The sequence below is a fragment of the Arachis duranensis genome, chromosome 2, assembly GCF_000817695.3.
Source record: "Arachis duranensis cultivar V14167 chromosome 2, aradu.V14167.gnm2.J7QH, whole genome shotgun sequence".
NCBI lineage: Eukaryota > Viridiplantae > Streptophyta > Magnoliopsida > Fabales > Fabaceae > Arachis > Arachis duranensis.
The window spans coordinates 86,227,082-86,237,180 of record NC_029773.3 but is presented as its reverse complement, the minus strand read 5'-3'; the positions used below and the strand labels follow the sequence as shown (position 1 = coordinate 86,237,180).

Genomic DNA, 10,099 nt, shown 5'->3' with positions numbered 1-10,099 from the left:
CAAAAATCAATTAAAATCATATATTCTTAATTTTATAATTTAACTCAAGGTATATTCTGAATTTTATAATATTAAAATATTATTAGGAGGTAAAAAAATAACCATTAAATTTTGAACTTTGTTGTAGAGCCACTCTAAAGAGAGAGCTCTTTCAAAAATTGGCGTATGCCACTAAATGCAACGTACACACGGTATTCTTTAGTAAAAGGCGAAAGAATAGTTCGCTCTGTGCACAATGCGTGGCTGCGTAAATTTTGATTATAACTAGCACTAGCTTATGTAGTAACTCTCACTTCAGGCCTATAGGTAGTTTCCTCGGTGTGAGACTTATCGTGTTAAAACAAGTTGGAGTCAGTTTCTTATGACACATTGACATGTACAATAATTTCTATTACCATCTATAACCAGAAAAACGAATTGAATTCTCTCAACTCAAATAATCAGATGCAATGAATTCAAAGATTCGAAGCAATGATATAGTCATATGAAAAACAGTCGTCCTTCAAACTTATAACATGCTGTTTTCCAATAATGATTCCGGTTATTTATTTGTGACGATATACTTATGGTCATATGGTAATAACAGTCACTTGTTATGTAGAGATGTAGGCTTTACAATAAACTTTAATTTGTAAAAGCTTCTATAATTGGTTCTCTAATTGTGACATAGTTGGTATTTGGTTATAGTGATATGTTGTATAACTCATTCGGTTGTTGTGTAAGCATGTACAGTAGTCTATTTCATTTGTAAGGCTCGTTGATGATCCTTTATACTCATCATAACGAAAATTTTAAAAATATTCTAAGTTTGACATTCAATAATTTCAGAACCATAATCCATTACTATCAATTATTCAATTCTATCAAGAGATTCTTCTTCCATTCCATAGTAGAAAAACCGTAAAAAATTATAATAGCATTAAAAACTACTTGTATAATGTATTCCAAAATGTTCCAGAATATAGGAATGTTGCTTTTTTTAAGTCTAATTTCTTTTCCTAAATTCAACCACATAACTTTTTCCCATGCATATTTTTTCACACCAATAATTAACTAAATTTTTTAACCTACTAACCTTCCTCTATTTAAAATTAATTAACTTTTTAACATTCCTCTATTTGAAATTTACCAATATAATTCACAAAATAAATTTTATAACTACAATTGTGGGCAACTCCTAAATTAGGAGAAAACCCTTCAAAAATTGGCGTATGCCACTTAGGCTTAGTTTGGTAAAGCTTTTACTTTTTAAAAGTAGCTTATAAAAGTTAACTTTTAAAAGATGGCTTTTTAAAAGTTGTAGCATTTATGTTTAGTAAATCAAATCAAAAACAACTTTTAATAAACATAAGTAACATCAATTGTGTTTGGTAAAATAGTTTTTAAAATTTAAAAATACTATAATAGACATAAATGCAAACATTAAATTTAAAAATTAGTTAACATATAAAGTTATATTAGACTTTTAAATTTTAAAAAGTACAAGCCAGCTTTGAAAAGCTCCCTCCTAAGTGCTTTCAAAAGCACCCCTAACTCTTAAAAACCTCAACGCAAAATGACGTGCTTGTGCTTTTTAAAAGCACAAACACCCACCTCCTGAAAAAACTTTACCAAACTCTTAAAAAGCACAAACACCCACCTCCTGAAAAAACTTTACCCAACTCAGCCTTAATGCAACATGTACACGGTATTCTTTAGTAAAAGGCAAAAAAATAGTTCGCTTTGTACATAATGCGTGGCTGCGTGCTTTGGAACTGTTGCCCATTACCGCTATTTCTAATAACCATCGTGTGAGAAGCATAAGTAGCTTCATCGATGTAGGACCTGTTTAAAAGACAAACACATACATTGGTTGTTGCTGCAAAGTGTCAAAACTCATTCTAATATGTTTCGTGTGGCATGCAATAGTTGCCTTATTGCATTGCATTTCCCATGCCTATAATTCCATGTTCTTAGAAAGGTATAATGTGTGTTTCAAAATTCAGTTAAAAAAGCTGTCAATGAAAAATTGTGCCTGCTGCCACAAGTTAACAAAATATTCAACCATTAGTATTTGAAAGACAATCTATTATGAATGAGGTCAATATGATGCATTTCCTTTTTCTTTATTTCTTACATCCTTATTAAAAAGTATGGAAGATACTGTGTAAGATTATTTTCTTCTAGGGGGGTGCAATTTTGATAATTCAAATGTAGTTCCTTATTCTTGCTACCAGGTTTGTCAAAATGGCTAGTGCTTCAAGTTTTATCTATGACAAAACATTTTAGATAAATTTTATCACAGTACTATCAAATCAATTTTATTGTATGAAACAGTGTGACCAAAATGAGGATATTTTGATAGATGGACAATCATATAAGTGTAACGAATAATGAAAGAGAACACGGGAGTAGGGGTGCACAGACCTGGTCCGGCCCGAAAGTTTGGTCCGGTCCCGAACACTTTAGGAACTAATTTGGAGTGATTTCATCGGGTTTAGGGTCGGGTACGGGTCTCAAAAATAGACCCGGTCATTATTTCGGGTCGGGTCCGGGCCATAGCTCGGGTCACCCGAAGTCGGCCCGGTGGCCCGGTCATCATACATAATTAATATTTTGTGTTATTAGTGATGGATCATGACTATTCTTACGTGGAATTTAAGTATTGTAAACCTTAATATTTTGTGTTATTAGTTATTACAAGACTATTAAGTTAATGTTTTATGTTTAGAATGCATAAGATTTTAGACTAATACATAAGATTGTGTTATTTGTATTGATTTAAATATTTGGTATTATTAGACAATATTAATATTGATTGTGGTTATGCTTTAATTTTGAAGAATGGTTGGTTCTTGTTATATTTTTTTAAGTAAATTTTACCATGTTAACTAATGATTGGAGTCTTGGAAATTTGGATATTTTTACATGCTAGTTTACAAGAAGGTATCAACATAATCTAATGTTAACGGCCCGATTTTCACCCGGTATAATTGTGGCCCGAAAGTGTATTGGTTTCATCGGGTCTAGGACCGGGTTCGGGTCTAATAAATAGACCCGTGCATATTTCGGGCCGGGTCTGGGTCACATCAAACCCGGCTTCACCCGGCCATGTGCACCCCTACACGGGAGACTAGAATAATGCTTATTGTTGAAAAATTAGTGAAATGTCACCTTAAATAGTTTAAACATATAAGAAGAAAATCGGTAAAAAATCTAGTTAGGATGGTAAACTAATGAAAGATAGATTAGTTATTAGCAGAGGAAAAAAAACTAGAAAAACTTAAATGAGATGGTCAAGTAAGAGTTATATATAAATAATTTTACTGTAAACATGTACATAATAGAATGTAATGATATCATTATTTTCATCTAGCTAACTCCACTAATAGAATAAGATTTTTTTTTCATACCTTATTTTCCTTATAACATGTTAAGAAAAAGTGTAGTGAAATCGACAAGGAAACTGCCCTAACTTTGACTTTGACATGGAAAACTTGCATAAATAGAAAAATTAGTAGCCTAACTTAGAGTGTGTTTGGAAACCCGTTGGAAGGGAAGAAGCACGTTTAAATTTCTTGAAAGTTTCAACTTTTGGTTTGGCAAATTTTTTTCTCATGAACGCAGAAGTGATTCTGCTGCCAAAACCAGCGTTTACAAGAAGCAACTATTTTTAGCTTCTGTGTTTTCTTAACGGGCTTTTAGCCATAGATACTAACCTTTTATTTACTTTTTACCAACTTTATCCTTTGTATATGTTATTGTATTATTTATAAAATTCTTGTTATTTCTATTTATATGAGCTCTAATTTTCTATTATTTATTATTTTTATTTTTTTAACTATTTGTTTGACATTATACACTTTTATAATCGTGATTTTTATGTATTATGTTTGTTATTATCTTTTTATAATATGATTTATTAATTCTATACTCTCTAGACCTGCTCACACTCTTGCTAACTTAGGCATCGGAGTGTCTTTGCAGGTACCACCCCCCATTCACGCGCGAGCACAAGTCGGACGGAGTCTCCCGAGTTGCGGACCTTTCCGGAGTTCTCCTCCATCATACACTTGGGCCGCCAAACGCCATCCGTCGTATTAATCTCCGGTTACCCACCGTAACAATATATATATATCTAAAATATATAATTTTTATTTTTATTTAAAAAAATATTTTGTCTATTTTTATATGTTATTTTTATTTTAGTAAGTAAATATTAATTTTATTATAAAATTAACTAATAAAATCTATTTAAATATCTAAATTAAAACAATAGGATAATATAAAAAAAAATCTAAATTGATGTCCATTTTAGTAATTTTTTATCTAAAAGTGATTTTGAATAGTATAAGCCAAACAACATTTATTTTACTATAATCCATTTTGATACAAAAATTACCAAACATAAATCACTTTAACACAAACCTATTTTTGACCAAAATCAAGTTTGCAAAATCAATTTTACGCAAACTCCCGTTTGCAAACTGTAATCCAAACACACACTTATTAATTATGTTTAGGTATATTCTCAATTTGATTGTGCCACAGTGAAACCTAAAATCAAGTGCATGTTGAACCAAGTCAATGGCAGACCCGTTTTATAAGTTATAACTTAATTAGTATATATATGAAGATCCTTTTATACTATGTGATCAAACCATTAGAACCGAAAGTTCACAACATGGCAAACTCTACTTTGTATTAACTTATGATGACACTTGTCTACCTTGCCACATGTAATGTCTCATTCCTTCCACTTGTTAAAGCTACAAGTTTCAATTCCTTGATGGCAACATCAACAAATACATCCTCATCAACACAAAAGGAGAGAGAGGCATTAATCCAAAGTGGTTGGTGGGGGCCTTATTACAAAAGTGGTTCAAACCATTGTGAATGGAAAGGCATAGAGTGTGATACAAAAGGAAGTGTCTTTGGTATTAGTCTTGCATTTGAGTTGACCATTCCTACATCAAAATTGATGTTAAAGAATTTGAACATCACAGCCTTCTCTAACTTAGCTACTCTACAACTTATTGGCTTAGGACTAAGAGGAAGCATCCCAAGAGAAATAGGCACTCTTACTAAGCTTGTCAATCTTGGTCTTTCCACCAATGAACTCCAAGGTAAGCTGCCTAAAACACTCTCAAATCTCGGTCAACTTGAGATGCTTGACCTCTCTTGCAATTCACTATGGGGTTTTATCCCTTTTAGTTTTGGCCAATTAAAAAATTTGATCCAATCTTCTCTTAATTCAAACTAAATTAAAGGTGCTGACCAATAGAAATAGGTAATTTGAGTCATCTAAAAAAAATTTTTTTTTTTTGATAATTTATTAACTAGTCGAATCTCTTTTACTTTTGGATTGATGAAGAAGTTGACTGAACTCTCTCTTAATACAAATCAAATTGAAGGTTCTATGCCTATGGAGATAAGAAATTTAAGTCATTTAAAAACATTGTCTCTTTTTAATAATTTACTCACTGGTTTAAATTCCTTCTAGTTTTGGACAATTGAAGAATTTGACCCAATTAATTCTTGATTCAAACCAACTTCATGGTTCCATACCATTAGAACTTGGAAACTTAAGTTGTTTAACAACATTGTCTCTCAAAAGATTCACTCATTGGTTCAATCCTTTCTTTTTCTTAAATTGGAGCATTATTTGATCAATCTCAACCTCAATTCAAACAAAATTAGAGGTTCCATACTAGAACAGATAAGAAATTTAAGTCGCCTAGAGAGATTATCTCTATCTAAAAATTCACTTTCTAATATAATTCCTTCTACTTTGAGTCAATTAGAGAATTTGACCCAACTCTTTCTTGATTCAAATAGAATTAGAGGTCTTATATCAACAAAATTGTGCCATCTAATGCATTTGAAAATATTAACTCTCTCAAATAATTTACTCACAGGTCCAATTCCTTCTGAAATAGGATGTTTATCTTTGCAAATATTGCACGTAGAAAACAACCTAATAAATGGTTCAATACCACCACAACTTTTTCAATTGGACAAAATGTCTTCTTTGGACCTCTCATCAAATAAATTGAGTGGTTCACTACCATCAAGTATTGCCAAAGGCACAAGCCTCTCATACATAGACCTCTCTCACAACCACTTGAAAGGTCCTGTACAGACTCTTTTCCCTTATTGTGCTCTTAATGCAACAATAGATTTAAACCACAACATGTTAAATGGAAGCATTACTTTCAAAATTGGTTGTGCTACCAACGTTGACCTTAGCCATAATTTTTTCAGTGGTGAGCTTCCATCTATTCATGGATTAGCTTCACAGTTAGAGAGTTTGGATCTTAGTTACAATAATTTTGCAACAATTTTTTCATCTATAACTCAAATGGTATAATCTCTTCATACTTATACTCATCTAGGGGTCAATGTGGATTGATTCATCAAAATTTTGATTCAATTCGCACTAAAATATAAATAAATATAATTTAAATTATAAAACTTCTAAAATTTTAAAAGTAATACCAAATATGCTATAAGTATTATTCACTTAAATGCAGTTTTTAGATAAATAAAAATTTAAATCATAAAACTTTTAAAAAAATAAATAGTCTATTTAAATTCAATTTTTAGATTAAAAAAATAAATTATAAAACTTGTTATATAAGTACATATGAAAATTATTTATTTAAATTTAAAAAATGATAATACTGTTTTTATTTTTATTTAAAATTTTAAAAGTTTGTGTAGAGAATATAGATATTAGTGAAGTTACATAGGGCATACTATCACTATAAATATAGAATCTTTAGTGTAAACAAAGGATTGCTCTACAACAATTTTAGATCAATATTACTCATCTCAGAAATTAATCTTTGCTCTCTCTCTTTCTTTCAATTATTTTCAACTCTATCACTTTTTCATGATTTTCACATGGTATCCAAAGCATTGGTTTGATCCATGGCTTTACCTATGAATTCAGCAAATCAAAAAAAAATTTTTGCTCCTATCTTGGATAAACTTGAAGAAACAAATTTTGTTACATAACAGCAACAAACACTCTTCACAATCAAAAGACAGAATCTGAAAGATCACATAATTGAATATTTTGACGAAACTATTACCAGCTCCCTCATTTATTGTGTTCATGGACAAACTAAGGGTGCAACCAAATCCCACCCTTAGTTTGACGGGTACGGTGTAGAGAATATAGACACTAGTAAAGTTACATAGGGCATGCTATCACTGTAAATATAGAATTTTTAATGTAAATAAAGGATTGCTCTGCAACAATTTTAGATTAATATTACTCATCTCAGAAATTAATCTCTGCTCTCTCTCTTTCTTTCAATTGCTTTCCACTCTTTCACTTTTTCATGATTTTCACAGTTTGTAAATTAAATTATATCTTTTTAATAATTTAAAAATTTTAAATTGATTAAATTAAAATAAATTGACATGATTCAAATCGTTTAAAATCATACTATANAAATAAAAGATGTTTGTAATATGATTTTAATAAATTTGGATCATGTTGATTTTTTTTAAGTTAATTTATTTTAATTTAATCAATTTAAAATTTTTAAATTATTAGAAAGATATAATTTAATTTACAAACTTTTAAAATTTTAAATAAAAATAAAAATAGTACTATCATTTTTCAAATTTAAATGAATAATTTCTATATGTACTCATATAGTAAGTTTTATAATTTATTTTTTTTAACAAGTTTGGTATTGACTTTTGAAATTTTAAAAGTTTTATAATTTAAATTTTGTTTATCTAAAAATTGAATTTAAGTTGACAATATAGTATATTCATATAGCATATTTATATTATTTTTTTATTTTAAAAATTTTGTAATTTAAATTATATTTTATAATGTACTCATATAGCATATATTTGTAACTATGTTATTTGATATTTGTAACCATTTTATTTGAATAACTTACTAAATATATTATATAGCATTTACCTCGTAAAAACTTACTAATAAAGTAATAGCAAAAATAATAAGAATTAAACTTAATTGTGGATCAATTTCCTAATAAAGGAAAAGACCCTCCAAAAATTGGCGTATGCCACTCTATGCAACGTGCACACGGTATTCTTTAGTAAAAGGCGAAAGAATAGTTCGCTCTGTGCACAATGCGTGGCTGCGTACTCTAGGATGGATTTATTTAGTAGATTTTATATTGGTTGTCATGTCCAAAACATAGGTAATGTCTCCGATGTACGACTTCAAATGACAAAAATATTCACTTGTTCATAGTTGTACACGTTATCTTGAACTGTATTCTTGTGACATAAAATGTCTCACTCTGGCTTTCTACAATAATTAGAAGTAGAACTTCAATACTTCTCTCATAACATCAACATTGTGCATCGTTTTGAAACTAAAACATTACGTTCAAAATTTAGAGAACTGGCCAATCATCTGAAAATTTTTTTGCCTTGAAATTTAACATGCTGTGTATCAATAGGCTGCAATTGTACGTGAATTATGATCCGTCTTCAATCTTATTTTCAAAATAAAGTGAAAGAATAGTAACCAGCACAAGAATAAATATGATAAAAACATCGCTACGATGGAAAGGTTCAATAGCCTCTCCAACCTCAACATCCTCGTCATCAGTAATCTCATCATCAACACCAGCATCACTTTTGTTATTGGCATCAGCAACCCTTGAATCATCATACAACAAATGAAGAAAACATCTACTTTAGTACATTTAATTGGGAATTTGTAGCAATGGAAAACTTTACATTATTACACTCATTATATTGAATTTCCTCTGGAACCAACGTCTATCACCATTCATGAATCATGACCCACAATGAAATAGTAATAATTATAATACTTTATTTTAATATAATTTCAAATTTAATCAAATGTTTTAATTTGAAACTTAATGACTATTTTATTCTAAAAATACTAGTTAAGGTGTTCAATAAAAAAAATGCATGTGAAAGATAAATAATTGAAAATTTTAATATATTTATAATATATTTATTTACAAAAATTTAAAAATTCTTGCGAAAAATAACCTTAAGAAATAGCATAAACGCATGATTTATTAGCAAAAAAATTATTTTGTTTTTCAGTCATATATATCATATAAATACTAAGTTACAAACAATTACCCACTATACATAGCCAGTCACTTATATATATATTATTTTGAATATAAAATGATCACGTATTTATGTTTATAATTAAAAATAATGTTATATGACTAACAAAATTTATTCTTCATCAATACTTTTGACTAATATTTTAAACACGAAATATTAATTTTTACTTTAAATTCTAATAATAGTATAAAAATAAAATATTAACTAAAATATTAATTAATATTTATAAAAAGCATTAAACCTCTAATATTTTTCATTATCTAAACATGCTTGGTTCATAGATATAATAAATTATAATCAAAATACATTTACATTTGAGACAATAAATTCTTTGTTGTGATTCTCCTCCGCTAGATCAATCTCATCCATGTCTCTAGAAGAGGTAAGTTCTGGACAGAATCAAGAAGAGAAAATTGAACAAAAAGCCGAGTGAGATCAAAGAGAAGAGGAAGAAAGAGCCTTTAACCAAGTCTTTCTTGTTGATTTTAAAAAATATGAAAAATCCGACTTATATAGTATTACACATAAGTAATAGCTAGCATTGCTAACGGATCAGTTATTAGCTACTAACTGTTTTTTTAGCGCCAATTCTTAACCATTATCCAACATTTCTTGATTTTCACTATTGCATTTATTATCTATTATTATCTATATTATATTTCTAATTTTATAACTAAAATATGTCAAATTGACAATCAAAATATATAACATAATATTCTCAAATTGCAATTAAAATTAAATTAAAATTAAGATTGAAATTGAAATATATCTATATTATATCTATATATTATCTTTTATTAATTTTACAACCAAAATGTGCAACATATCACTTTCTTATTGCAATTGAAATAAAATATTTTTCTCCAAAATTAAAGAATTCTCTCTCCTTTTCTCTATTTCTCATTCTTTCCTCTACTCTATCTCTCTTATATATTATTATCAAAGATTAATTACAAATTTAACAATCAAAATATACAATATACAATATGATATTTTTTAATTACAATTAAAA

At 28.7% G+C, this 10,099-nt stretch overlaps 3 non-coding genes across 3 annotated transcripts; all 3 read right to left on the bottom strand.

Annotated features, from left to right (window-relative positions):
* Positions 1–129: 129 nt before the first annotated feature.
* LOC127745099 (U5 spliceosomal RNA) lies at positions 130–245 on the bottom strand. The gene has a single exon (XR_008006294.1). It is a non-coding gene; the product is annotated as a U5 spliceosomal RNA (small nuclear RNA).
* A 1,376-nt stretch (positions 246–1,621) lies between these two features.
* LOC127745155 (U5 spliceosomal RNA) lies at positions 1,622–1,742 on the bottom strand. Its single transcript, XR_008006351.1, has one exon. It is a non-coding gene; the product is annotated as a U5 spliceosomal RNA (small nuclear RNA).
* Positions 1,743–7,990: 6,248 nt separating this feature from the next.
* On the bottom strand, positions 7,991–8,110 carry LOC127745077 (U5 spliceosomal RNA). Its single transcript, XR_008006267.1, has one exon. It is a non-coding gene; the product is annotated as a U5 spliceosomal RNA (small nuclear RNA).
* Between the last annotated feature and the right edge of the window lie 1,989 nt (positions 8,111–10,099).